Genomic DNA, 20117 nt, shown 5'->3' on the forward strand with positions numbered 1-20117 from the left:
CTAGTAAATACATCTCTTGGAGATTGTGTCAGAGATTAAGCTGAAATGCTGAGAAAATCTTCAGTTTCTTTGACACTGTACAAGAATCCTCTCAGAAAGTTGAACTCAAAGATTGCACAACACTAAACCTCATGGAACTGGTGTTCTGTGCTTTCATAAATGACCCAGATGGGACTCGAACCCACAATCCTCAGCTCCGAAGGCTGATGCCTTATCCATTAGGCCACTGGGCCACGAGAAAACTAGTAAATACATCTCCTGGAGATTGTGTCAATGACAAAGCCGAAATGTGGAGATAATCATCTGTCATTGACACTGTACAAAAATGATCTCAGAAAGTGGAACTCAAAGATTGCACAATGCTAACCCTCATGGAAAAGGTGTTCTGTGCTTCCATAAATGACCCAGATGGGACTCAAACCCACAATCCTCAGCTCCAAAGGCTGATGCCTTATCCATTAGGCCACTGGGCCACATGAAAACTAGTAAATACATCTCCTGGAGATTGTGTCAAACACAAAGCTGAAATGCAGAGATAATCATCTGTGTCATCGACACTGTACAAAAATCATCTCACAAAAAGTGGAAATCAAAGATTGCACAATGCTAAACCTCATGGAAATGGTGTTCTGTGCTTCCATAAATGACCCAGATGGGACTCGAACCCACAATCCTCAGCTCCGAAGGCTGATGCCTTATCCATTAGGCCACTGGGCCACATAAAAACTAGTAAATACATCTCCTGGAGATTGTGTCAAAGACAAAGCTGAAATGCAGAGATAATCATCTGTGTCATCGACACTGTACAAAAATCATCTCACAAAAAGTGGAACTCAAAGATTGCACAATGCTAAACCTCATGGAAATGGTGGTCTGTGCTTCCATAAATGACCCAGATGGGACTCGAACCCACAATCCTCAGCTCCGAAGGCTGATGCCTTATCCATTAGGCCACTGGGCCACGAGAAAACTAGTAAATACATCTCCTGGAGATTGTGTCAATGACAAAGCCGAAATGTGGAGATAATCATCTGTCATTGACACTGTACAAAAATGATCTCAGAACGTGGAACTCAAAGATTGCACAATGCTAACCCTCATGGAAACGGTGTTCTGTGCTTCCATAAATGACCCAGATAGGACTCGAACCCACAATCCTCAGCTCCGAAGGCTGATGCCTTATCCATTAGGCCTCTGGGCCACGAGAAAGCTAGTAAATACATCTCCTGGAGATTGTGTCAATGACAAAGCCGAAATGTGGAGATAATCATCTGTCATTGACACTGTACAAAAATGATCTCAGAACGTGGAACTCAAAGATTGCACAATGCTAACCCTCATGGAAAAGGTGTTCTGTGCTTCCATAAATGACCCAGATGGGACTCGAACCCACAATCCTCAGCTCCGAAGGCTGATGCCTTATCCATTAGGCCACTGGGCCATAAAAAACTTGTAAAGACATCTCTTGGAGATTGTGTCAGATATTAAGCTGAAATGCTGAGAAAATCATCAGCGTCTTTGACACTGTACAAAAATGATCTCAGAAAGTGGAACTCAAAGATTGCACAATGCTAACCCTCATGGAAATGGTGTTCTGTGCTTCCATAAATGACCCAGATGGGACTCGAACCCACAATCCTCAGCTCCGAAGGCTGATGCCTTATCCATTAGGCCACTGGGCCACATGAAAACTAGTAAATACATCTCTTGGAGATTTTGTCAGAGATTAAGCTGAAATGCTGAGAAAATCTTCAGTTTCTTTGACACTGTACAAGAATCCTCTCAGAAAGTGGAACTCAAAGATTGCACAACACTAAACCTCATGGAACTGGTGTTCTGTGCTTTCATAAATGACCCAGATGGGACTCGAACCCACAATCCTCAGCTCCGAAGGCTGATGCCTTATCCATTAGGCCACTGGGCCACGAGAAAACTAGTAAATACATCTCCTGGAGATTGTGTCAATGACAAAGCCGAAATGTGGAGACAATCATCTGTCATTGACACTGTACAAAAATGATCTCAGAAAGTGGAACTCAAAGATTGCACAATGCTAACCCTAATCGAAAAGGTGTTCTGTGCTTCCATAAATGACCCAGATGGGACTCGATCCCACAATCCTCAGCTCCGAAGGCTGGTGCCTTATCCATTAGGCCACTGGGCCATAAAAAACTTGTAAAGACATCTCTTGGAGATTGTGTCAGATATTAAGCTGAAATGCTGAGAAAATCATCAGCGTCTTTGACACTGTACAAAAATGATCTCAGAAAGTGGAACTCAAAGATTGCACAATGCTAACCCTCATGGAAAAGGTGTTCTGTGCTTCCATAAATGCCCCAGATGGGACTCGAACCCACAATCCTCAGCTCCGAAGGCTGATGCCTTATCCATTAGGCCACTGGGCCACAATAAAGCTAGTAAATGCGTTTCTTGGAGATTGTGTCAAAGATTAAGCTGAAATGCTGAGAAAGTCATCGGTGTCTTTGACACTGTACAAAAATGATCTCAGAAAGTGGAACTCAAAGATTGCACAATGCTAACCCTCATGGAAAAGGTGTTCTGTGCTTCCATAAATGACCCAGATGGGACTCAAACCCACAATCCTCTGCTCCGAAGGCTGATGCCTTATCCATTAGGCCACTGGGCCACAATAAAGCTAGTAAATGCATTTCTTGGAGATTGTGTCAGAGATTAAGCTGAAATGCTGAGAAAGTCATCGGTGTCTTTGACACTGTACAAGAATCCTCTCAGAAAGTGGAACTCAAAGATTGCACAATGCTAAACCTCATGGAAATGGTGTTCTGTGCTTCCATAAATGACCCAGACGGGACTCGAACCCACAATCCTCAGCTCCGAAGGCTGATGCCTTATCCATTAGGCCACTGGGCCACATGAAAACTCGTAAATACATCTCTTGGAGATTGTGTCAGAGATTAAGCTGAAATGCTGAGAAAATGTTCAGTTTCTTTGACAATGTACAAGAATCCTCTCAGAAAGTGGAACTCAAAGATTGCACAACACTAAACCTCATGGAACTGGTGTTCTGTGCTTTCATAAATGACCCAGATGGGACTCGAACCCACAATCCTCAGCTCCGAAGGCTGATGCCTTATCCATTAGGCCACTGGGCCACGAGAAAACTAGTAAATACATCTCCTGGAGATTGTGTCAATGACAAAGCCGAAATGTGGAGATAATCATCTGTCATTGACACTGTACAAAAATGATCTCAGAAAGTGGAACTCAAAGATTGCACAATGCTAACTCTCATGGAAAAGGTGTTCTGTGCTTCCATAAACGACCCAGATGGGACTCGAACCCACAATGCTCAGCTCCGAAGGCTGATGCCTTATCCATTACGCCACTGGGCCATAAAAAACTTGTAAAGACATCTCTTGGAGATTGTGTCAGATATTTAGCTGAAATGCTGAGAAAATCATCAGCGTCTTTGACACTGTACAAAAATGATCTTAGAAAGTGGAACTCAAAGATTGCACAATGCTAACCCTCATGGAAATGGTGTTCTGTGCTTCCATAAATGACCCAGATGGGACTCGAACCCACAATCCTCAGCTCCGAAGGCTGATGCCTTATCCATTAGGCCACTGGGGCACAATAAAGCTAGTAAATGCATTTCTTGGAGATTGTGTCAGAGATTAAGCTGAAATGCTGAGAAAGTCATCGGTGTCTTTGACACTGTACAAGAATCGTCTCAGAAAGTGGAACTCAAAGATTGCACAATGCTAAACCTCATGGAAATGGTGTTCTGTGCTTCCATAAATGACCCAGATGGGACTCGAACCCACAATCCTCAGCTCCGAAGGCTGATGCCTTATCCATTAGGCCACTGGGCCACGAGAAAACTAGTAAATACATCTCCTGGAGATTGTGTCAATGACAAAGCCGAAATGTGGAGATAATCATCTGTCATTGACACTGTACAAAAATGATCTCAGAAAGTGGAACTCAAAGATTGCACAATGCTAACCCTCATGGAAAAGGTGTTCTGTGCTTCCATAAATGACCCAGATGGGACTCGAACCCACAATCCTCAGCTCCGAAGGCTGATGCCTTATCCATTAGGCCACTGGAACATAAAAAACTAGTAAAGACATCTCTTGGAGATTGTGTCAGATATTAAGCTGAAATGCTGAGAAAATCATCAGCGTCTTTGACACTGTACAAAAATGATCTCAGAAAGTGGAACTCAAAGATTGCACAATGCTAACCCTCATGGAAAAGGTGTTCTGTGCTTCCATAAATGACCCAGATGGGACTCGAACCCACAATCCTCAGCTCCGAAGGCTGATGCCTTATCCATTAGGCCACTGGGCCACAATAAAGCTAGTAAATGCATTTCTTGGAGATTGTGTCAAAGATTAAGCTGAAATGCTGAGAAAGTCATCGGTGTCTTTGACACTGTACAAGAATCCTCTCAGAAAGTGGAACTCAAAGATTGCACAATGCTAAACCTCATGGAAATGGTGTTCTGTGCTTCCATAAATGACCCAGATGGGACTCGAACCCACAATCCTCAGCTCCGAAGGCTGATGCCTTATCCATTAGGCCACTGGGCCACATGAAAACTAGTAAATACATCTCCTGGAGATTGTGTCAAAGACAAAGCTGAAATGCAGAGATAATCATCTGTGTCATCGACACTGTACAAAAATCATCTCACAAAAAGTGGAAATCAAAGATTGCACAATGCTAAACCTCATGGAAATGGTGTTCTGTGCTTCCATAAATGACCCAGATGGGACTCGAACCCACAATCCTCAGCTCCGAAGGCTGATGCCTTATCCATTAGGCCACTGGGCCACATAAAAACTAGTAAATACATCTCCTGGAGATTGTGTCAAAGACAAAGCTGAAATGCAGAGATAATCATCTGTGTCATCGACACTGTACAAAAATCATCTCACAAAAAGTGGAACTCAAAGATTGCACAATGCTAAACCTCATGGAAATGGTGTTCTGTGCTTCCATAAATGACCCAGATGGGACTCGAACCCACAATCCTCAGCTCCGAAGGCTGATGCCTTATCCATTAGGCCACTGGGCCACGAGAAAACTAGTAAATACATCTCCTGGAGATTGTGTCAATGACAAAGCCGAAATGTGGAGATAATCATCTGTCATTGACACTGTACAAAAATGATCTCAGAACGTGGAACTCAAAGATTGCACAATGCTAACCCTCATGGAAAAGGTGTTCTGTGCTTCCATAAATGACCCAGATGGGACTCAAACCCACAATCCTCAGCTCCGAAGGCTGATGCCTTATCCATTAGGCCACTGGGCCACATGAAAACTAGTAAATACATCTCCTGGAGATTGTGTCAAAGACAAAGCTGAAATGCAGAGATTATCATCTGTGTCATCGACACTGTACAAAAATCATCTCACAAAAAGTGGAAATCAAAGATTGCACTATGCTAAACCTCATGGAAATGGTGTTCTGTGCTTCCATAAATGACCCAGATGGGACTTGAACCCACAATCCTCAGCTCTGAAGGCTGATGCCTTATCCATTAGGCCACTGGGCCACGAGAAAACTAGTAAATACATCTCCTGGAGATTGTGTCAATGACAAAGCCGAAATGTGGAGATAATCATCTGTCATTGACACTGTACAAAAATGATCTCAGAACGTGGAACTCAAAGATTGCACAATGCTAACCCTCATGGAAAAGGTGTTCTGTGCTTCAATAAATGACCCAGATGGGACTCGAACCCAAAATCCTCAGCTCCGAAGGCTGATGCCTTATCCATTAGGCCACTGGGCCACATGAAAACTAGTAAATATATCTCTTGGAGATTGTGTCAGAGATTAAGCTGAAATGCTGAGAAAATCTTCAGTTTCTTTGACACTGTACAAGAATCCTCTCAGAAAGTGGAACTCAAAGATTGCACAACACTAAACCTCATGGAACTGGTGTTCTGTGCTTTCATAAATGACCCAGATGGGACTCGAACCCACAATCCTCAGCTCCGAAGGCTGATGCCTTATCCATTAGGCCACTGGGCCACGAGAAATCTAGTAAATACATCTCCTGGAGATTGTGTCAATGACAAAGCCGAAATGTGGAGATAATCATCTGTCATTGACACTGTACAAAAATGATCTCAGAAAGTGGAACTCAAAGATTGCACAATGCTAACCCTCATGGAAAAGGTGTTCTGTGCTTCCATAAATGACCCAGATGGGACTCGAACCCACAATCCTCAGCTCCGAAGGCTGATGCCTTATCCATTAGGCCACTGGGCCACGAGAAAACTAGTAAATACATCTCCTGGAGATTGTGTCAATGACAAAGCCGAAATGTGGAGACAATCATCTGTCATTGACACTGTACAAAAATGATCTCAGAAAGTGGAACTCAAAGATTGCACAATGCTAACCCTCATGGAAAAGGTGTTCTGTGCTTCCATAAATGACCCAGATGGGACTCGATCCCACAATCCTCAGCTCCGAAGGCTGATGCCTTATCCATTAGGCCACTGGGCCATAAAAAACTTGTAAAGACATCTCTTAGAGATTGTGTCAGATATTAAGCTGAAATGCTGAGAAAATCATCAGCGTCTTTGACACTGTACAAAAATGATCTCAGAAAGTGGAACTCAAAGATTGCACAATGCTAACCCTCATGGAAAAGGTGTTCTGTGCTTCCATAAATGACCCAGATGGGACTCGAACCCACAATCCTCAGCTCCGAAGGCTGATGCCTTATCCATTAGGCCACTGGGCCACAATAAAGCTAGTAAATGCATTTCTTGGAGATTGTGTCAAAGATTAAGCTGAAATGCTGAGAAAGTCATCGGTGTCTTTGACACTGTACAAGAATCCTCTCAGAAAGTGGAACTCAAAGATTGCACAATGCTAAACCTCATGGAAATGGTGTTCTGTGCTTCCATAAATGACCCAGATGGGACTCGAACCCACAATCCTCAGCTCCGAAGGCTGATGCCTTATCCATTAGGCCACTGGGCCACATGAAAACTAGTAAATACATCTCTTGGAGATTGTGTCAGAGATTAAGCTGAAATGCTGAGAAAATCTTCAGTTTCTTTGACACTGTACAAGAATCCTCTCAGAAAGTTGAACTCAAAGATTGCACAACACTAAACCTCATGGAACTGGTGTTCTGTGCTTTCATAAATGACCCAGATGGGACTCGAACCCACAATCCTCAGCTCCGAAGGCTGATGCCTTATCCATTAGGCCACTGGGCCACGAGAAAACTAGTAAATACATCTCCTGGAGATTGTGTCAATGACAAAGCCGAAATGTGGAGATAATTATCTGTCATTGACACTGTACAAAAAAGATCTCAGAAAGTGGAACTCAAAGATTGCACAATGCTAACCCTCATGGAAAAGGTGTTCTGTGCTTCCATAAATGACCCAGATGGGACTCGAACCCAAAATCCTCAGCTCCGAAGGCTGATGCCTTATCCATTAGGCCACTGGGCCACATGAAAACTAGTAAATATATCTCTTGGAGATTGTGTCAGAGATTAAGCTGAAATGCTGAGAAAATCTTCAGTTTCTTTGACACTGTACAAGAATCCTCTCAGAAAGTGGAACTCAAAGATTGCACAACACTAAACCTCATGGAACTGGTGTTCTGTGCTTTCATAAATGACCCAGATGGGACTCGAACCCACAATCCTCAGCTCCGAAGGCTGATGCCTTATCCATTAGGCCACTGGGCCACGAGAAAGCTAGTAAATACATCTCCTGGAGATTGTGTCAATGACAAAGCCGAAATGTGGAGACAATCATCTGTCATTGACACTGTACAAAAATGATCTCAGAAAGTGGAACTCAAAGATTGCACAATGCTAACCCTCATGGAAAAGGTGTTCTGTGCTTCCATAAATGACCCAGATGGGACTCGATCCCACAATCCTCAGCTCCGAAGGCTGATGCCTTATCCATTAGGCCACTGGGCCATAAAAAACTTGTAAAGACATCTCTTGGAGATTGTGTCAGATATTAAGCTGAAATGCTGAGAAAATCATCAGCGTCTTTGACACTGTACAAAAATGATCTCAGAAAGTGGAACTCAAAGATTGCACAATGCTAACCCTCATGGAAAAGGTGTTCTGTGCTTCCATAAATGACCCAGATGGGACTCGAACCCACAATCCTCAGCTCCGAAGGCTGATGCCTTATCCATTAGGCCACAGGGCCACAATAAAGCTAGTAAATGCATTTCTTGGAGATTGTGTCAAAGATTAAGCTGAAATGCTGAGAAAGTCATCGGTGTCTTTGACACTGTACAAGAATCCTCTCAGAAAGTGATACTCAAAGATTGCACAATGCTAAACCTCATGGAAATGGTGTTCTGTGCTTCCATAAATGACCCAGATGGGACTCGAACCCACAATCCTCAGCTCCGAAGGCTGATGCCTTATCCATTAGGCCACTGGGCCACATGAAAACTAGTAAATACATCTCCTGGAGATTGTGTCAAAGACAAAGCTGAAATGCAGAGATAATCATCTGTGTCATTGACACTGTACAAAAATCATCTCACAAAAAGTGGAAATCAAAGATTGCACAATGCTAAACCTCATGGAAATGGTGTTCTGTGCTTCCATAAATGACCCAGATGGGACTCGAACCCACAATCCTCAGCTCCGAAGGCTGATGCCTTATCCATTAGGCCACTGGGCCACATAAAAACTAGTAAATACATCTCCTGGAGATTGTGTCAAAGACAAAGCTGAAATGCAGAGATAATCATCTGTGTCATCGACACTGTACAAAAATGATCTCACAAAAAGTGGAACTCAAAGATTGCACAATGCTAAACCTCATGGAAATGGTGTTCTGTGCTTCCATAAATGACCCAGATGGGACTCGAACCCACAATCCTCAGCTCCGAAGGCTGATGCCTTATCCATTAGGCCACTGGGCCACGAGAAAACTAGTAAATACATCTCCTGGAGATTGTGTCAATGACAAAGCCGAAATGTGGAGATAATCATCTGTCATTGACACTGTACAAAAATGATCTCAGAACGTGGAACTCGAAGATTGCACAATGCTAACCCTCATGGAAAAGGTTTTCTGTGCTTCCATAAATGACCCAGATGGGACTCAAACCCACAATCCTCAGCTCCGAAGGCTGATGCCTTATCCATTAGGCCACTGGGCCACATGAAAACTAGTAAATACATCTCCTGGAGATTGTGTCAAAGACAAAGCTGAAATGCAGAGATAATCATCTGTGTCATCGACACTGTACAAAAATCATCTCACAAAAAGTGGAAATCAAAGATTGCACTATGCTAAACCTCATGGAAATGGTGTTCTGTGCTTCCATAAATGACCCAGATGGGACTCGAACCCACAATCCTCAGCTCCGAAGGCTGATGCCTTATCCATTAGGCCACTGGGCCACATAAAAACTAGTAAATACATCTCCTGGAGATTGTGTCAAAGACAAAGCTGAAATGCAGAGATAATCATCTGTGTCATCGACACTGTACAAGAATCCTCTCAGAAAGTGGAACTCAAAGATTGCACAACACTAAACCTCATGGAACTGGTGTTCTGTGCTTTCATAAATGACCCAGATGGGACTCGAACCCACAATCCTCAGCTCCGAAGGCTGATGCCTTATCCATTAGGCCACTGGGCCACGAGAAAACTAGTAAATACATCTCCTGGAGATTGTGTCAATGACAAAGCCGAAATGTGGAGATAATCATCTGTCATTGACACTGTACAAAAATGATCTCAGAAAGTGGAACTCAAAGATTGGACAATGCTAACCCTCATGGAAAAGGTGTTCTGTGCTTCCATAAATGACCCAGATGGGACTCGAACCCACCATCCTCAGCTCCGAAGGCTGATGCCTTATCCATTAGGCCACTGGGCCACATGAAAACTAGTAAATACATCTCTTGGAGATTGTGTCAGAGATTAAGCTGAAATGCTGAGAAAATCTTCAGTTTCTTTGACACTGTACAAGAATCCTCTCAGAAAGTGGAACTCAAAGATTGCACAACACTAAACCTCATGGAACTGGTGTTCTGTGCTTTCATAAATGACCCAGATGGGACTCGAACCCACAATCCTCAGCTCCGAAGGCTGATGCCTTATCCATTAGGCTACTGGGCCACGAGAAAACTAGTAAATACATCTCCTGGAGATTGTGTCAATGACAAAGCCGAAATGTGGAGACAATCATCTGTCATTGACACTGTACAAAAATGATCTCAGAAAGTGGAACTCAAAGATTGCACAATGCTAACCCTCATGGAAAAGGTGTTCTGTGCTTCCATAAATGACCCAGATGGGACTCGAACCCACAATCCTCAGCTCTGAAGGCTGATGCCTTATCCATTAGGCCACTGGGCCATAAAAAACTTGTAAAGACATCTCTTGGAGATTGTGTCAGATATTAAGCTGAAATGCTGAGAAAATCATCAGCGTCTTTGACACTGTACAAAAATGATCTCAGAAAGTGGAACTCAAAGATTGCACAATGCTAACCCTCATGGAAAAGGTGTTCTGTGCTTCCATAAATGACCCAGATGGGACTCGAACCCACAATCCTCAGCTCCGAAGGCTGATGCCTTATCCATTAGGCCACTGGGCCACAATAAAGCTAGTAAATGCATTTCTTGGAGATTGTGTCAAAGATTAAGCTGAAATGCTGAGAAAGTCATCGGTGTCTTTGACACTGTACAAGAATCCTCTCAGAAAGTGGAACTCAAAGATTGCACAATGCTAAACCTCATGGAAATGGTGTTCTGTGCTTCCATAAATGACCCAGATGGGACTCGAACCCACAATCCTCAGCTCCGAAGGCTGATGCCTTATCCATTAGGCCACTGGGCCACATGAAAACTAGTAAATACATCTCTTGGAGATTGTGTCAGAGATTAAGCTGAAATGCTGAGAAAATCTTCAGTTTCTTTGACACTGTACAAGAATCCTCTCAGAAAGTTGAACTCAAAGATTGCACAACACTAAACCTCATGGAACTGGTGTTCTGTGCTTTCATAAATGACCCAGATGGGACTCGAACCCACAATCCTCAGCTCCGAAGGCTGATGCCTTATCCATTAGGCCACTGGGCCACATGAAAACTAGTAAATACATCTCTTGGAGATTGTGTCAGAGATTAAGCTGAAATGCTGAGAAAATCTTCAGTTTCTTTGACACTGTACAAGAATCCTCTCAGAAAGTGGAACTCAAAGATTGCACAATGCTAACCCTCATGGAAAAGGTGTTCTGTGCTTCCATAAATGACCCAGATGGGACTCGAACCCACAATCCTCAGCTCCGAAGGCTGATGCCTTATCCATTAGGCCACTGGGCCACAATAAAGCTAGTAAATGCATTTCTTGGAGATTGTGTCAAAGATTAAGCTGAAATGCTGAGAAAGTCATCGGTGTCTTTGACACTGTACAAGAATCCTCTCAGAAAGTGGAACTCAAAGATTGCACAATGCTAAACCTCATGGAAATGGTGTTCTGTGCTTCCATAAATGACCCAGATGGGACTCGAACCCACAATCCTCAGCTCCGAAGGCTGATGCCTTATCCATTAGGCCACTGGGCCACATGAAAACTAGTAAATACATCTCTTGGAGATTGTGTCAGAGATTAAGCTGAAATGCTGAGAAAATCTTCAGTTTCTTTGACACTGTACAAGAATCCTCTCAGAAAGTTGAACTCAAAGATTGCACAACACTAAACCTCATGGAACTGGTGTTCTGTGCTTTCATAAATGACCCAGATGGGACTCGAACCCACAATCCTCAGCTCCGAAGGCTGATGCCTTATCCATTAGGCCAATGGGCCACGAGAAAACTAGTAAATACATCTCCTGGAGATTGTGTCAATGACAAAGCCGAAATGTGGAGATAATCATCTGTCATTGACACTGTACAAAAATGATCTCAGAAAGTGGAACTCAAAGATTGCACAATGCTAAGCCTCATGGAAAAGGTGTTCTGTGCTTCCATAAATGACCCAGATGGGACTCGAACCCACAATCCTCAGCTCCGAAGGCTGATGCCTTATCCATTAGGCCACTGGGCCATAAAAAAACGTGTAAAGACATCTCTTGGAGATTGTGTCAGATATTAAGCTGAAATGCTGAGAAAATCATCATCGTCTTTGACACTGTACAAAAATGATCTCAGAAAGTGGAACTCAAAGATTGCACAATGCTAACCCTCATGGAAAAGGTGTTCTGTGCTTCCATAAATGACCCAGATGGGACTCGAACCCACAATCCTCAGCTCCGAAGGCTGATGCCTTATCCATTAGGCCACTGGGCCACATAAAAACTAGTAAATACATTTCTTGGAGATTGTGTCAGAGATTAAGCTGAAATGCTGAGAAAGTCATCGGTGTCTTTTGACACTGTACAAGAATCCTCTCAGAAAGTGGAACTCAAAGATTGCACAACACTAAACCTCATGGAACTGGTGTTCTGTGCTTTAATAAATGACCCAGATGGGACTCGAACCCACAATCCTCAGCTCCGAAGGCTGATGCCTTATCCATTAGGCCACTGGGCCACGAGAAAACTAGTAAATACATCTCCTGGAGATTGTGTCAATGACAAAGCCGAAATGTGGAGATAATCATCTGTCATTGACACTGTACAAAAATGATCTCAGAAAGTGGAACTCAAAGATTGCACAATGCTAACCCTCATGGAAAAGGTGTTCTGTGCTTCCATAAATGACCCAGATGGGACTCGATCCCACAATCCTCAGCTCCGAAGGCTGATGCCTTATCCATTAGGCCACAGGGCCATTAAAAACTTGTAAAGACATCTCGTGGAGATTGTGTCAGATATTAAGCTGAAATGCTGAGAAAATCATCAGCGTCTTTGACACTGTACAAAAATGATCTCAGAAAGTGGAACTCAAAGATTGCACAATGCTAACCCTCATGGAAAAGGTGTTCTGTGCTTCCATAAATGACCCAGATGGGACTCGAACCCACAATCCTCAGCTCCGAAGGCTGATGCCTTATCCATTAGGCCACTGGGCCACAATAAAGCTAGTAAATGCATTTCTTGGAGATTGTGTCAAAGATTAAGCTGAAATGCTGAGAAAGTCATCGGTGTCTTTGACACTGTACAAGAATCCTCTCAGAAAGTGGAACTCAAAGATTGCACAATGCTAAACCTCATGGAAATGGTGTTCTGTGCTTCCATAAATGACCCAGATGGGACTCGAACCCACAATCCTCAGCTCCGAAGGCTGATGCCTTATCCATTAGGCCACTGGGCCACATGAAAACTAGTAAATACATCTCTTGGAGATTGTGTCAGAGATTAAGCTGAAATGCTGAGAAAATCTTCAGTTTCTTTGACACTGTACAAGAATCCTCTCAGAAAGTTGAACTCAAAGATTGCACAACACTAAACCTCATGGAACTGGTGTTCTGTGCTTTCATAAATGACCCAGATGGGACTCGAACCCACAATCCTCAGCTCCGAAGGCTGATGCCTTATCCATTAGGCCACTGGGCCACAAGAAAACTAGTAAATACATCTCCTGCAGATTGTGTCAATGACAAAGCCGAAATGTGGAGATAATCATCTGTCATTGACACTGTACAAAAATGATCTCAGAAAGTGGAACTCAAAGATTGCACAATGCTAACCCTCATGGAAAAGGTGTTCTGTGCTTCCATAAATGACCCAAATGGGAATCAAACCCACAATCCTCAGCTCCGAAGGCTGATGCCTTATCCATTAGGCCACTGGGCCACATGAAAACTAGTAAATACATCTCCTGGAGATTGTGTCAAAGACAAAGCTGAAATGCAGAGATAATCATCTGTGTCATCGACACTGTACAAAAATCATCTCACAAAAAGTGGAAATCAAAGATTGCACAATGCTAAACCTCATGGAAATGGTGTTCTGTGCTTCCATAAATGACCCAGATGGGACTCGAACCCACAATCCTCAGCTCCGAAGGCTGATGCCTTATCCATTAGGCCACTGGGCCACAAAAAAACTAGTAAATACATCTCCTGGAGATTGTGTCAAAGGCAAAGCTGAAATGCAGAGATAATCATCTGTGTCATCGACACTGTACAAAAATCATCTCACAAAAAGTGGAACTCAAAGATTGCACAATGCTAAACCTCATGGAAATGGTGTTCTGTGCTTCCATAAATGACCCAGATGGGACTCGAACCCACAATCCTCAGCTCCGAAGGCTGATGCCTTATCCATTAGGCCACTGGGCCACGAGAAAACTAGTAAATACATCTCCTGGAGATTGTGTCAATGACAAAGCCGAAATGTGGAGATAATCATCTGTCATTGACACTGTACAAAAATGATCTCAGAACGTGGAACTCAAAGATTGCACAATGCTAACCCTCATGGAAAAGGTGTTCTGTGCTTCCATAAATGACCCAGATAGGACTCGAACCCACAATCCTCAGCTCCGAAGGCTGATGCCTTATCCATTAGGCCTCTGGGCCACGAGAAAGCTCGTAAATACATCTCCTGGAGATTGTGTCAATGACAAAGCCGAAATGTGGAGATAATCATCTGTCATTGACACTGTACAAAAATGATCTCAGAACGTGGAACTCAAAGATTGCACAATGCTAACCCTCATGGAAAAGGTGTTCTGTGCTTCCATAAATGACCCAGATGGGACTCGAACCCACAATCCTCAGCTCCGAAGGCTGATGCCTTATCCATTAGGCCACTGGGCCATAAAAAACTTGTAAAGACATCTCTTGGAGATTGTGTCAGATATTAAGCTGAAATGCTGAGAAAATCATCAGCGTCTTTGACACTGTACTAAAATGATCTCAGAAAGTGGAACTCAAAGATTGCACATTGCTAACCCTCATGGAAATTGTGTTCTGTGCTTCCATAAATGACCCAGATGGGACTCGAACCCACAATCCTCAGCTCCGAAGGCTGATGCCTTATCCATTAGGCCACTGGGCCACAATAAAGCTAGTAAATGCATTTCTTGGAGATTGTGTCAGAGATTAAGCTGAAATGCTGAGAAAGTCATCGGTGTCTTTTGACACTGTACAAGAATCCTCTCAGAAAGTGGAACTCAAAGATTGCACAACACTAAACCTCATGGAACTGGTGTTCTGTGCTTTTATAAATGACCCAGATGGGACTCGAACCCACAATCCTCAGCTCCGAAGGCTGATGCCTTATCCATTAGGCCACTGGGCCACGAGAAATCTAGTAAATACATATCCTGGAGATTGTGTCAATGACAAAGCCGAAATGTGGAGATAATCATCTGTCATTGACACTGTACAAAAATGATCTCAGAAAGTGGAACTCAAAGATTGCACAATGCTAACCCTCATGGAAAAGGTGTTCTGTGCTTCCATAAATGACCCAGATGGGACTCGATCCCACAATCCTCAGCTCCGAAGGCTGATGCCTTATCCATTAGGCCACTGGGGCACAATAAAGCTAGTAAATGCATTTCTTGGAGATTGTGTCAGAGATTAAGCTGAAATGCTGAGAAAGTCATCGGTGTCTTTGACACTGTACAAGAATCCTCTCAGAAAGTGGAACTCAAAGATTGCACAATGCCAAACCTCATGGAAATGGTGTTCTGTGCTTCCATAAATGACCCAGATGGGACTCGAACCAACAATCCTCAGCTCCGGAGGCTGATGCCTTATCCATTAGGCCACTGGGCCACATGAAAACTAGTAAATACATCTCTTGGAGATTGTGTCAGAGATTAAGCTGAAATGCTGAGAAAATCTTCAGTTTCTTTGACAATGTACAAGAATCCTCTCAGAAAGTGGAACTCAAAGATTGCACAACACTAAACCTCATGGAACTGGTGTTCTGTGCTTTCATAAATGACCCAGATGGGACTCGAACCCACAATCCTCAGCTCCGAAGGCTGATGCCTTATCCATTAGGCCACTGGGCCACGAGAAAACTAGTAAATACATCTCCTGGAGATTGTGTCAATGACAAAGCCGAAATGTGGAGATAATCATCTGTCATTGACACTGTACAAAAATGATCTCAGAAAGTGGAACTCAAAGATTGCACAATGCTAACCCTCATGGAAAAGGTGTTCTGTGCTTCCATAAATGACCCAGATGGGACTCGAACCCACAATCCTCAGCTCCGAAGGCTGATGCCTTATCCATTAGGCCACTGGGCCATAAAAAACTTGTAAAGACATCTCTTGGAGATTGTGTCAGATATTAAGCTGAAATGCTGAGAAAATCATCAGCGTCTTTGACACTGTACAAAAATGATCTCAGAAAGTGGAACTCAAAGATTGCACAATGCTAACCCTCATGGAAAAGGTGTTCTGTGCTTCCATAAATGACCCAGATGGGACTCGAACCCACAATCCTCAGCTCCGAAGGCTGATGCCTTATCCATTAGGCCACTGGGCCACAATAAAGCTAGTAAATGCATTTCTTGGAGATTGTGTCAAAGATTAAGCTGAAATGCTGAGAAAGTCATCGGTGTCTTTGACACTGTACAAGAATCCTCTCAGAAAGTGGAACTCAAAGATTGCACAATGCTAAACCTCATGGAAATGGTGTTCTGTTCTTCCATAAATGACCCAGATGGGACTCGAACCCACAATCCTCAGCTCCGAAGGCTGATGCCTTATCCATTAGGCCACTGGGCCACATGAAAACTAGTAAATACATCTCTTGGAGATTGTGTCAGAGATTAAGCTGAAATGCTGAGAAAACTTCAGTTTCTTTGACACTGTACAAGAATCCTCTCAGAAAGTTGAACTCAAAGATTGCACAACACTAAACCTCATGGAACTGGTGTTCTGTGCTTTCATAAATGACCCAGATGGGACTCGAACCCACAATCCTCAGCTCCGAAGGCTGATGCCTTATCCATTAGGCCACTGGGCCACGAGAAAACTAGTAAATACATCTCCTGGAGATTGTGTCAATGACAAAGCCGAAATGTGGAGATAATCATCTGTCATTGACACTGTACAAAAATGATCTCAGAAAGTGGAACTCAAAGATTGCACAATGCTAACCCTCATGGAAAAGGTGTTCTGTGCTTCCATAAATGACCCAGATGGGACTCGAACCCACAATCCTCAGCTCCGAAGGCTGATGCCTTATCCATTAGGCCACTGGGGCACAATAAAGCTAGTAAATGCATTTCTTGGAGATTGTGTCAGAGATTAAGCTGAAATGCTGAGAAAGTCATCGGTGTCTTTGACACTGTACAAGAATCCTCTCAGAAAGTGGAACTCAAAGATTGCACAATGATAAACCTCATGGAAATGGTGTTCTGTGCTTCCATAAATGACCCAGATGGGACTCGAACCAACAGTCCTCAGCTCCGAAGGCTGATGCCTTATCCATTAGGCCACTGGGCCACATGAAAACTAGTAAATACATCTCTTGGAGATTGTGTCAGAGATTAAGCTGAAATGCTGAGAAAATCTTCAGTTTCTTTGACAATGTACAAGAATCCTCTCAGAAAGTGGAACTCAAAGATTGCACAACACTAAACCTCATGGAACTGGTGTTCTGTGCTTTCATAAATGACCCAGATGGGACTCGAACCCACAATCCTCAGCTCCGAAGGCTGATGCCTTATCCATTAGGCCACTGGGCCACGAGAAAACTAGTAAATACATCTCCTGGAGATTGTGTCAATGACAAAGCCGAAATGTGGAGATAATCATCTGTCATTGACACTGTACAAAAATGATCTCAGAAAGTGGAACTCAAAGATTGCACAATGCTAACCCTCATGGAAAAGGTGTTCTGTGCTTCCATAAATGACCCAGATGGGACTCGAACCCACAATCCTCAGCTCCGAAGGCTGATGCCTTATCCATTAGGCCACTGGGCCATAAAAAACTTGTAAAGACATCTCTTGGAGATTGTGTCAGATATTAAGCTGAAATGCTGAGAAAATCATCAGCGTCTTTGACACTGTACAAAAATGATCTCAGAAAGTGGAACTCAAAGATTGCACAATGCTAACCCTCATGGAAAAGGTGTTCTGTGCTTCCATAAATGACCCAGATGGGACTCGAACCCACAATCCTCAGCTCCGAAGGTTGATGCCTTATCCATTAGGCCACTGGGCCACAATAAAGCTAGTAAATGCATTTCTTGGAGATTGTGTCAAAGATTAAGCTGAAATGCTGAGAAAGTCATCGGTGTCTTTGACACTGTACAAGAATCCTCTCAGAAAGTGGAACTCAAAGATTGCACAATGCTAAACCTCATGGAAATGGTGTTCTGTGCTTCCATAAATGACCCAGATGGGACTCGAACCCACAATCCTCAGCTCCGAAGGCTGATGCCTTATCCATTAGGCCACTGGGCCACATGAAAACTAGTAAATACATCTCTTGGAGATTGTGTCAGAGATTAAGCTGAAATGCTGAGAAAATCTTCAGTTTCTTTGACACTGTACAAGAATCCTCTCAGAAAGTTGAACTCAAAGATTGCACAACACTAAACCTCATGGAACTGGTGTTCTGTGCTTTCATAAATGACCCAGATGGGACTCGAACCCACAATCCTCAGCTCCGAAGGCTGATGCCTTATCCATTAGGCCACTGGGCCACGAGAAAACTAGTAAATACATCTCCTGGAGATTGTGTCAATGAAAAAGCCGAAATGTGGAGATAATCATCTGTCATTGACACTGTACAAAAATGATCTCAGAAAGTGGAACTCAAAGATTGCACAATGCTAAACCTCATGGAAATGGTGTTCTGTGCTTCCATAAATGACCCAGATGGGACTCGAACCCACAATCCTCAGCTCCGAAGGCTGATGCCTTATCCATTAGGCCACTGGGCCACATAAAAACTAGTAAATACATCTCCTGGAGATTGTGTCAAAGACAAAGCTGAAATGCAGAGATAATCATCTGTGTCATCGACACTGTACAAAAATCATCTCACAAAAAGTGGAACTCAAAGATTGCACAATGCTAAACCTCATGGAAATGGTGTTCTGTGCTTCCATAAATGACCCAGATGGGACTCGAACCCACAATCCTCAGCTCCGAAGGCTGATGCCTTATCCATTAGGCCACTGGGCCACATGAAAACTAGTAAATACATCTCTTGGAGATTGTGTCAGAGATTAAGCTGAAATGCTGAGAAAATCTTCAGTTTCTTTGACAATGTACAAGAATCCTCTCAGAAAGTGGAACTCAAAGATTGCACAACACTAAACCTCATGGAACTGGTGTTCTGTGCTTTCATAAATGACCCAGATGGGACTCGAACCCACAATCCTCAGCTCCGAAGGCTGATGCCTTATCCATTAGGCCACTGGGCCACGAGAAAACTAGTAAATACATCTCCTGGAGATTGTGTCAATGACAAAGCCGAAATGTGGAGATAATCATCTGTCATTGACACTGTACAAAAATGATCTCAGAAAGTGGAACTCAAAGATTGCACAATGCTAACCCTCATGGAAAAGGTGTTCTGTGCTTCCATAAATGACCCAGATGGGACTCGAACCCACAATCCTCAGCTCCGAAGGCTGATGCCTTATCCATTAGGCCACTGGGCCATAAAAAACTTGTAAAGACATCTCTTGGAGATTGTGTCAGATATTAAGCTGAAATGCTGAGAAAATCATCAGCGTCTTTGACACTGTACAAAAATGATCTCAGAAAGTGGAACTCAAAGATTGCACAATGCTAACCCTCATGGAAAAGGTGTTCTGTGCTTCCATAAATGACCCAGATGGGACTCGAACCCACAATCCTCAGCTCCGAAGGCTGATGCCTTATCCATTAGGCCACTGGGCCACAATAAAGCTAGTAAATGCATTTCTTGGAGATTGTGTCAAAGATTAAGCTGAAATGCTGAGAAAGTCATCGGTGTCTTTGACACTGTACAAGAATCCTCTCAGAAAGTGGAACTCAAAGATTGCACAATGCTAAACCTCATGGAAATGGTGTTCTGTGCTTCCATAAATGACCCAGATGGGACTCGAACCCACAATCCTCAGCTCCGAAGGCTGATGCCTTATCCATTAGGCCACTGGGCCACATGAAAACTAGTAAATACATCTCTTGGAGATTGTGTCAGAGATTAAGCTGAAATGCTGAGAAAATCTTCAGTTTCTTTG

At 43.3% G+C, this 20117-nt stretch overlaps 77 non-coding genes across 77 annotated transcripts; all 77 read right to left on the minus strand.

The window, feature by feature from the left end:
* Nucleotides 1-160: 160 nt before the first annotated feature.
* On the minus strand, nt 161-233 carry trnar-ucg (transfer RNA arginine (anticodon UCG)). The gene has a single exon. It is a non-coding gene; the product is annotated as a tRNA-Arg (tRNA).
* A 411-nt stretch (nt 234-644) lies between these two features.
* trnar-ucg (transfer RNA arginine (anticodon UCG)) lies at nt 645-717 on the minus strand. The gene has a single exon. It is a non-coding gene; the product is annotated as a tRNA-Arg (tRNA).
* A 171-nt stretch (nt 718-888) lies between these two features.
* trnar-ucg (transfer RNA arginine (anticodon UCG)) lies at nt 889-961 on the minus strand. The gene has a single exon. It is a non-coding gene; the product is annotated as a tRNA-Arg (tRNA).
* Nucleotides 962-1368: 407 nt separating this feature from the next.
* Nucleotides 1369-1441, minus strand: trnar-ucg (transfer RNA arginine (anticodon UCG)). Its single transcript has one exon. It is a non-coding gene; the product is annotated as a tRNA-Arg (tRNA).
* A 168-nt stretch (nt 1442-1609) lies between these two features.
* Nucleotides 1610-1682, minus strand: trnar-ucg (transfer RNA arginine (anticodon UCG)). Its single transcript has one exon. It is a non-coding gene; the product is annotated as a tRNA-Arg (tRNA).
* A 169-nt stretch (nt 1683-1851) lies between these two features.
* trnar-ucg (transfer RNA arginine (anticodon UCG)) lies at nt 1852-1924 on the minus strand. Its single transcript has one exon. It is a non-coding gene; the product is annotated as a tRNA-Arg (tRNA).
* A 167-nt stretch (nt 1925-2091) lies between these two features.
* On the minus strand, nt 2092-2164 carry trnar-ucg (transfer RNA arginine (anticodon UCG)). Its single transcript has one exon. It is a non-coding gene; the product is annotated as a tRNA-Arg (tRNA).
* Nucleotides 2165-2332: 168 nt separating this feature from the next.
* Nucleotides 2333-2405, minus strand: trnar-ucg (transfer RNA arginine (anticodon UCG)). The gene has a single exon. It is a non-coding gene; the product is annotated as a tRNA-Arg (tRNA).
* A 169-nt stretch (nt 2406-2574) lies between these two features.
* trnar-ucg (transfer RNA arginine (anticodon UCG)) lies at nt 2575-2647 on the minus strand. The gene has a single exon. It is a non-coding gene; the product is annotated as a tRNA-Arg (tRNA).
* Nucleotides 2648-2816: 169 nt separating this feature from the next.
* Nucleotides 2817-2889, minus strand: trnar-ucg (transfer RNA arginine (anticodon UCG)). The gene has a single exon. It is a non-coding gene; the product is annotated as a tRNA-Arg (tRNA).
* Nucleotides 2890-3058: 169 nt separating this feature from the next.
* trnar-ucg (transfer RNA arginine (anticodon UCG)) lies at nt 3059-3131 on the minus strand. The gene has a single exon. It is a non-coding gene; the product is annotated as a tRNA-Arg (tRNA).
* Nucleotides 3132-3539: 408 nt separating this feature from the next.
* On the minus strand, nt 3540-3612 carry trnar-ucg (transfer RNA arginine (anticodon UCG)). Its single transcript has one exon. It is a non-coding gene; the product is annotated as a tRNA-Arg (tRNA).
* Nucleotides 3613-3781: 169 nt separating this feature from the next.
* trnar-ucg (transfer RNA arginine (anticodon UCG)) lies at nt 3782-3854 on the minus strand. Its single transcript has one exon. It is a non-coding gene; the product is annotated as a tRNA-Arg (tRNA).
* A 167-nt stretch (nt 3855-4021) lies between these two features.
* On the minus strand, nt 4022-4094 carry trnar-ucg (transfer RNA arginine (anticodon UCG)). The gene has a single exon. It is a non-coding gene; the product is annotated as a tRNA-Arg (tRNA).
* A 168-nt stretch (nt 4095-4262) lies between these two features.
* On the minus strand, nt 4263-4335 carry trnar-ucg (transfer RNA arginine (anticodon UCG)). The gene has a single exon. It is a non-coding gene; the product is annotated as a tRNA-Arg (tRNA).
* A 169-nt stretch (nt 4336-4504) lies between these two features.
* trnar-ucg (transfer RNA arginine (anticodon UCG)) lies at nt 4505-4577 on the minus strand. The gene has a single exon. It is a non-coding gene; the product is annotated as a tRNA-Arg (tRNA).
* A 171-nt stretch (nt 4578-4748) lies between these two features.
* Nucleotides 4749-4821, minus strand: trnar-ucg (transfer RNA arginine (anticodon UCG)). The gene has a single exon. It is a non-coding gene; the product is annotated as a tRNA-Arg (tRNA).
* Nucleotides 4822-4992: 171 nt separating this feature from the next.
* Nucleotides 4993-5065, minus strand: trnar-ucg (transfer RNA arginine (anticodon UCG)). The gene has a single exon. It is a non-coding gene; the product is annotated as a tRNA-Arg (tRNA).
* Nucleotides 5066-5232: 167 nt separating this feature from the next.
* Nucleotides 5233-5305, minus strand: trnar-ucg (transfer RNA arginine (anticodon UCG)). The gene has a single exon. It is a non-coding gene; the product is annotated as a tRNA-Arg (tRNA).
* A 411-nt stretch (nt 5306-5716) lies between these two features.
* Nucleotides 5717-5789, minus strand: trnar-ucg (transfer RNA arginine (anticodon UCG)). The gene has a single exon. It is a non-coding gene; the product is annotated as a tRNA-Arg (tRNA).
* A 169-nt stretch (nt 5790-5958) lies between these two features.
* Nucleotides 5959-6031, minus strand: trnar-ucg (transfer RNA arginine (anticodon UCG)). The gene has a single exon. It is a non-coding gene; the product is annotated as a tRNA-Arg (tRNA).
* A 167-nt stretch (nt 6032-6198) lies between these two features.
* Nucleotides 6199-6271, minus strand: trnar-ucg (transfer RNA arginine (anticodon UCG)). The gene has a single exon. It is a non-coding gene; the product is annotated as a tRNA-Arg (tRNA).
* A 167-nt stretch (nt 6272-6438) lies between these two features.
* trnar-ucg (transfer RNA arginine (anticodon UCG)) lies at nt 6439-6511 on the minus strand. The gene has a single exon. It is a non-coding gene; the product is annotated as a tRNA-Arg (tRNA).
* Nucleotides 6512-6679: 168 nt separating this feature from the next.
* Nucleotides 6680-6752, minus strand: trnar-ucg (transfer RNA arginine (anticodon UCG)). Its single transcript has one exon. It is a non-coding gene; the product is annotated as a tRNA-Arg (tRNA).
* Nucleotides 6753-6921: 169 nt separating this feature from the next.
* Nucleotides 6922-6994, minus strand: trnar-ucg (transfer RNA arginine (anticodon UCG)). The gene has a single exon. It is a non-coding gene; the product is annotated as a tRNA-Arg (tRNA).
* A 169-nt stretch (nt 6995-7163) lies between these two features.
* Nucleotides 7164-7236, minus strand: trnar-ucg (transfer RNA arginine (anticodon UCG)). The gene has a single exon. It is a non-coding gene; the product is annotated as a tRNA-Arg (tRNA).
* Nucleotides 7237-7403: 167 nt separating this feature from the next.
* trnar-ucg (transfer RNA arginine (anticodon UCG)) lies at nt 7404-7476 on the minus strand. Its single transcript has one exon. It is a non-coding gene; the product is annotated as a tRNA-Arg (tRNA).
* Nucleotides 7477-7645: 169 nt separating this feature from the next.
* On the minus strand, nt 7646-7718 carry trnar-ucg (transfer RNA arginine (anticodon UCG)). The gene has a single exon. It is a non-coding gene; the product is annotated as a tRNA-Arg (tRNA).
* A 167-nt stretch (nt 7719-7885) lies between these two features.
* trnar-ucg (transfer RNA arginine (anticodon UCG)) lies at nt 7886-7958 on the minus strand. The gene has a single exon. It is a non-coding gene; the product is annotated as a tRNA-Arg (tRNA).
* Nucleotides 7959-8126: 168 nt separating this feature from the next.
* trnar-ucg (transfer RNA arginine (anticodon UCG)) lies at nt 8127-8199 on the minus strand. The gene has a single exon. It is a non-coding gene; the product is annotated as a tRNA-Arg (tRNA).
* A 169-nt stretch (nt 8200-8368) lies between these two features.
* On the minus strand, nt 8369-8441 carry trnar-ucg (transfer RNA arginine (anticodon UCG)). Its single transcript has one exon. It is a non-coding gene; the product is annotated as a tRNA-Arg (tRNA).
* A 171-nt stretch (nt 8442-8612) lies between these two features.
* On the minus strand, nt 8613-8685 carry trnar-ucg (transfer RNA arginine (anticodon UCG)). Its single transcript has one exon. It is a non-coding gene; the product is annotated as a tRNA-Arg (tRNA).
* A 171-nt stretch (nt 8686-8856) lies between these two features.
* Nucleotides 8857-8929, minus strand: trnar-ucg (transfer RNA arginine (anticodon UCG)). Its single transcript has one exon. It is a non-coding gene; the product is annotated as a tRNA-Arg (tRNA).
* A 167-nt stretch (nt 8930-9096) lies between these two features.
* Nucleotides 9097-9169, minus strand: trnar-ucg (transfer RNA arginine (anticodon UCG)). Its single transcript has one exon. It is a non-coding gene; the product is annotated as a tRNA-Arg (tRNA).
* A 171-nt stretch (nt 9170-9340) lies between these two features.
* trnar-ucg (transfer RNA arginine (anticodon UCG)) lies at nt 9341-9413 on the minus strand. Its single transcript has one exon. It is a non-coding gene; the product is annotated as a tRNA-Arg (tRNA).
* Nucleotides 9414-9582: 169 nt separating this feature from the next.
* trnar-ucg (transfer RNA arginine (anticodon UCG)) lies at nt 9583-9655 on the minus strand. Its single transcript has one exon. It is a non-coding gene; the product is annotated as a tRNA-Arg (tRNA).
* A 167-nt stretch (nt 9656-9822) lies between these two features.
* trnar-ucg (transfer RNA arginine (anticodon UCG)) lies at nt 9823-9895 on the minus strand. Its single transcript has one exon. It is a non-coding gene; the product is annotated as a tRNA-Arg (tRNA).
* Nucleotides 9896-10064: 169 nt separating this feature from the next.
* trnar-ucg (transfer RNA arginine (anticodon UCG)) lies at nt 10065-10137 on the minus strand. Its single transcript has one exon. It is a non-coding gene; the product is annotated as a tRNA-Arg (tRNA).
* Nucleotides 10138-10545: 408 nt separating this feature from the next.
* On the minus strand, nt 10546-10618 carry trnar-ucg (transfer RNA arginine (anticodon UCG)). The gene has a single exon. It is a non-coding gene; the product is annotated as a tRNA-Arg (tRNA).
* A 169-nt stretch (nt 10619-10787) lies between these two features.
* Nucleotides 10788-10860, minus strand: trnar-ucg (transfer RNA arginine (anticodon UCG)). The gene has a single exon. It is a non-coding gene; the product is annotated as a tRNA-Arg (tRNA).
* A 169-nt stretch (nt 10861-11029) lies between these two features.
* On the minus strand, nt 11030-11102 carry trnar-ucg (transfer RNA arginine (anticodon UCG)). The gene has a single exon. It is a non-coding gene; the product is annotated as a tRNA-Arg (tRNA).
* Nucleotides 11103-11271: 169 nt separating this feature from the next.
* On the minus strand, nt 11272-11344 carry trnar-ucg (transfer RNA arginine (anticodon UCG)). Its single transcript has one exon. It is a non-coding gene; the product is annotated as a tRNA-Arg (tRNA).
* A 169-nt stretch (nt 11345-11513) lies between these two features.
* Nucleotides 11514-11586, minus strand: trnar-ucg (transfer RNA arginine (anticodon UCG)). Its single transcript has one exon. It is a non-coding gene; the product is annotated as a tRNA-Arg (tRNA).
* A 169-nt stretch (nt 11587-11755) lies between these two features.
* On the minus strand, nt 11756-11828 carry trnar-ucg (transfer RNA arginine (anticodon UCG)). The gene has a single exon. It is a non-coding gene; the product is annotated as a tRNA-Arg (tRNA).
* Nucleotides 11829-11995: 167 nt separating this feature from the next.
* trnar-ucg (transfer RNA arginine (anticodon UCG)) lies at nt 11996-12068 on the minus strand. The gene has a single exon. It is a non-coding gene; the product is annotated as a tRNA-Arg (tRNA).
* Nucleotides 12069-12237: 169 nt separating this feature from the next.
* On the minus strand, nt 12238-12310 carry trnar-ucg (transfer RNA arginine (anticodon UCG)). Its single transcript has one exon. It is a non-coding gene; the product is annotated as a tRNA-Arg (tRNA).
* Nucleotides 12311-12480: 170 nt separating this feature from the next.
* Nucleotides 12481-12553, minus strand: trnar-ucg (transfer RNA arginine (anticodon UCG)). Its single transcript has one exon. It is a non-coding gene; the product is annotated as a tRNA-Arg (tRNA).
* A 167-nt stretch (nt 12554-12720) lies between these two features.
* Nucleotides 12721-12793, minus strand: trnar-ucg (transfer RNA arginine (anticodon UCG)). Its single transcript has one exon. It is a non-coding gene; the product is annotated as a tRNA-Arg (tRNA).
* A 168-nt stretch (nt 12794-12961) lies between these two features.
* trnar-ucg (transfer RNA arginine (anticodon UCG)) lies at nt 12962-13034 on the minus strand. Its single transcript has one exon. It is a non-coding gene; the product is annotated as a tRNA-Arg (tRNA).
* A 169-nt stretch (nt 13035-13203) lies between these two features.
* trnar-ucg (transfer RNA arginine (anticodon UCG)) lies at nt 13204-13276 on the minus strand. The gene has a single exon. It is a non-coding gene; the product is annotated as a tRNA-Arg (tRNA).
* A 169-nt stretch (nt 13277-13445) lies between these two features.
* Nucleotides 13446-13518, minus strand: trnar-ucg (transfer RNA arginine (anticodon UCG)). Its single transcript has one exon. It is a non-coding gene; the product is annotated as a tRNA-Arg (tRNA).
* Nucleotides 13519-13685: 167 nt separating this feature from the next.
* trnar-ucg (transfer RNA arginine (anticodon UCG)) lies at nt 13686-13758 on the minus strand. The gene has a single exon. It is a non-coding gene; the product is annotated as a tRNA-Arg (tRNA).
* A 171-nt stretch (nt 13759-13929) lies between these two features.
* On the minus strand, nt 13930-14002 carry trnar-ucg (transfer RNA arginine (anticodon UCG)). Its single transcript has one exon. It is a non-coding gene; the product is annotated as a tRNA-Arg (tRNA).
* Nucleotides 14003-14173: 171 nt separating this feature from the next.
* On the minus strand, nt 14174-14246 carry trnar-ucg (transfer RNA arginine (anticodon UCG)). The gene has a single exon. It is a non-coding gene; the product is annotated as a tRNA-Arg (tRNA).
* A 407-nt stretch (nt 14247-14653) lies between these two features.
* On the minus strand, nt 14654-14726 carry trnar-ucg (transfer RNA arginine (anticodon UCG)). The gene has a single exon. It is a non-coding gene; the product is annotated as a tRNA-Arg (tRNA).
* A 168-nt stretch (nt 14727-14894) lies between these two features.
* On the minus strand, nt 14895-14967 carry trnar-ucg (transfer RNA arginine (anticodon UCG)). Its single transcript has one exon. It is a non-coding gene; the product is annotated as a tRNA-Arg (tRNA).
* A 170-nt stretch (nt 14968-15137) lies between these two features.
* Nucleotides 15138-15210, minus strand: trnar-ucg (transfer RNA arginine (anticodon UCG)). Its single transcript has one exon. It is a non-coding gene; the product is annotated as a tRNA-Arg (tRNA).
* Nucleotides 15211-15377: 167 nt separating this feature from the next.
* trnar-ucg (transfer RNA arginine (anticodon UCG)) lies at nt 15378-15450 on the minus strand. Its single transcript has one exon. It is a non-coding gene; the product is annotated as a tRNA-Arg (tRNA).
* A 169-nt stretch (nt 15451-15619) lies between these two features.
* Nucleotides 15620-15692, minus strand: trnar-ccg (transfer RNA arginine (anticodon CCG)). Its single transcript has one exon. It is a non-coding gene; the product is annotated as a tRNA-Arg (tRNA).
* A 169-nt stretch (nt 15693-15861) lies between these two features.
* Nucleotides 15862-15934, minus strand: trnar-ucg (transfer RNA arginine (anticodon UCG)). Its single transcript has one exon. It is a non-coding gene; the product is annotated as a tRNA-Arg (tRNA).
* Nucleotides 15935-16101: 167 nt separating this feature from the next.
* On the minus strand, nt 16102-16174 carry trnar-ucg (transfer RNA arginine (anticodon UCG)). Its single transcript has one exon. It is a non-coding gene; the product is annotated as a tRNA-Arg (tRNA).
* Nucleotides 16175-16342: 168 nt separating this feature from the next.
* Nucleotides 16343-16415, minus strand: trnar-ucg (transfer RNA arginine (anticodon UCG)). Its single transcript has one exon. It is a non-coding gene; the product is annotated as a tRNA-Arg (tRNA).
* A 169-nt stretch (nt 16416-16584) lies between these two features.
* trnar-ucg (transfer RNA arginine (anticodon UCG)) lies at nt 16585-16657 on the minus strand. The gene has a single exon. It is a non-coding gene; the product is annotated as a tRNA-Arg (tRNA).
* A 168-nt stretch (nt 16658-16825) lies between these two features.
* On the minus strand, nt 16826-16898 carry trnar-ucg (transfer RNA arginine (anticodon UCG)). The gene has a single exon. It is a non-coding gene; the product is annotated as a tRNA-Arg (tRNA).
* Nucleotides 16899-17065: 167 nt separating this feature from the next.
* trnar-ucg (transfer RNA arginine (anticodon UCG)) lies at nt 17066-17138 on the minus strand. The gene has a single exon. It is a non-coding gene; the product is annotated as a tRNA-Arg (tRNA).
* Nucleotides 17139-17307: 169 nt separating this feature from the next.
* trnar-ucg (transfer RNA arginine (anticodon UCG)) lies at nt 17308-17380 on the minus strand. The gene has a single exon. It is a non-coding gene; the product is annotated as a tRNA-Arg (tRNA).
* Nucleotides 17381-17549: 169 nt separating this feature from the next.
* On the minus strand, nt 17550-17622 carry trnar-ucg (transfer RNA arginine (anticodon UCG)). The gene has a single exon. It is a non-coding gene; the product is annotated as a tRNA-Arg (tRNA).
* A 167-nt stretch (nt 17623-17789) lies between these two features.
* Nucleotides 17790-17862, minus strand: trnar-ucg (transfer RNA arginine (anticodon UCG)). Its single transcript has one exon. It is a non-coding gene; the product is annotated as a tRNA-Arg (tRNA).
* Nucleotides 17863-18030: 168 nt separating this feature from the next.
* On the minus strand, nt 18031-18103 carry trnar-ucg (transfer RNA arginine (anticodon UCG)). Its single transcript has one exon. It is a non-coding gene; the product is annotated as a tRNA-Arg (tRNA).
* Nucleotides 18104-18272: 169 nt separating this feature from the next.
* On the minus strand, nt 18273-18345 carry trnar-ucg (transfer RNA arginine (anticodon UCG)). Its single transcript has one exon. It is a non-coding gene; the product is annotated as a tRNA-Arg (tRNA).
* A 169-nt stretch (nt 18346-18514) lies between these two features.
* trnar-ucg (transfer RNA arginine (anticodon UCG)) lies at nt 18515-18587 on the minus strand. The gene has a single exon. It is a non-coding gene; the product is annotated as a tRNA-Arg (tRNA).
* Nucleotides 18588-18754: 167 nt separating this feature from the next.
* trnar-ucg (transfer RNA arginine (anticodon UCG)) lies at nt 18755-18827 on the minus strand. The gene has a single exon. It is a non-coding gene; the product is annotated as a tRNA-Arg (tRNA).
* Nucleotides 18828-18998: 171 nt separating this feature from the next.
* On the minus strand, nt 18999-19071 carry trnar-ucg (transfer RNA arginine (anticodon UCG)). The gene has a single exon. It is a non-coding gene; the product is annotated as a tRNA-Arg (tRNA).
* A 169-nt stretch (nt 19072-19240) lies between these two features.
* trnar-ucg (transfer RNA arginine (anticodon UCG)) lies at nt 19241-19313 on the minus strand. The gene has a single exon. It is a non-coding gene; the product is annotated as a tRNA-Arg (tRNA).
* Nucleotides 19314-19480: 167 nt separating this feature from the next.
* trnar-ucg (transfer RNA arginine (anticodon UCG)) lies at nt 19481-19553 on the minus strand. The gene has a single exon. It is a non-coding gene; the product is annotated as a tRNA-Arg (tRNA).
* A 168-nt stretch (nt 19554-19721) lies between these two features.
* Nucleotides 19722-19794, minus strand: trnar-ucg (transfer RNA arginine (anticodon UCG)). Its single transcript has one exon. It is a non-coding gene; the product is annotated as a tRNA-Arg (tRNA).
* Nucleotides 19795-19963: 169 nt separating this feature from the next.
* trnar-ucg (transfer RNA arginine (anticodon UCG)) lies at nt 19964-20036 on the minus strand. The gene has a single exon. It is a non-coding gene; the product is annotated as a tRNA-Arg (tRNA).
* Between the last annotated feature and the right edge of the window lie 81 nt (nt 20037-20117).

Source organism: Pseudorasbora parva, chromosome 3 (assembly GCF_024679245.1).
Source record: "Pseudorasbora parva isolate DD20220531a chromosome 3, ASM2467924v1, whole genome shotgun sequence".
In the NCBI taxonomy this organism is placed as follows: Eukaryota; Metazoa; Chordata; class Actinopteri; order Cypriniformes; family Gobionidae; genus Pseudorasbora; species Pseudorasbora parva.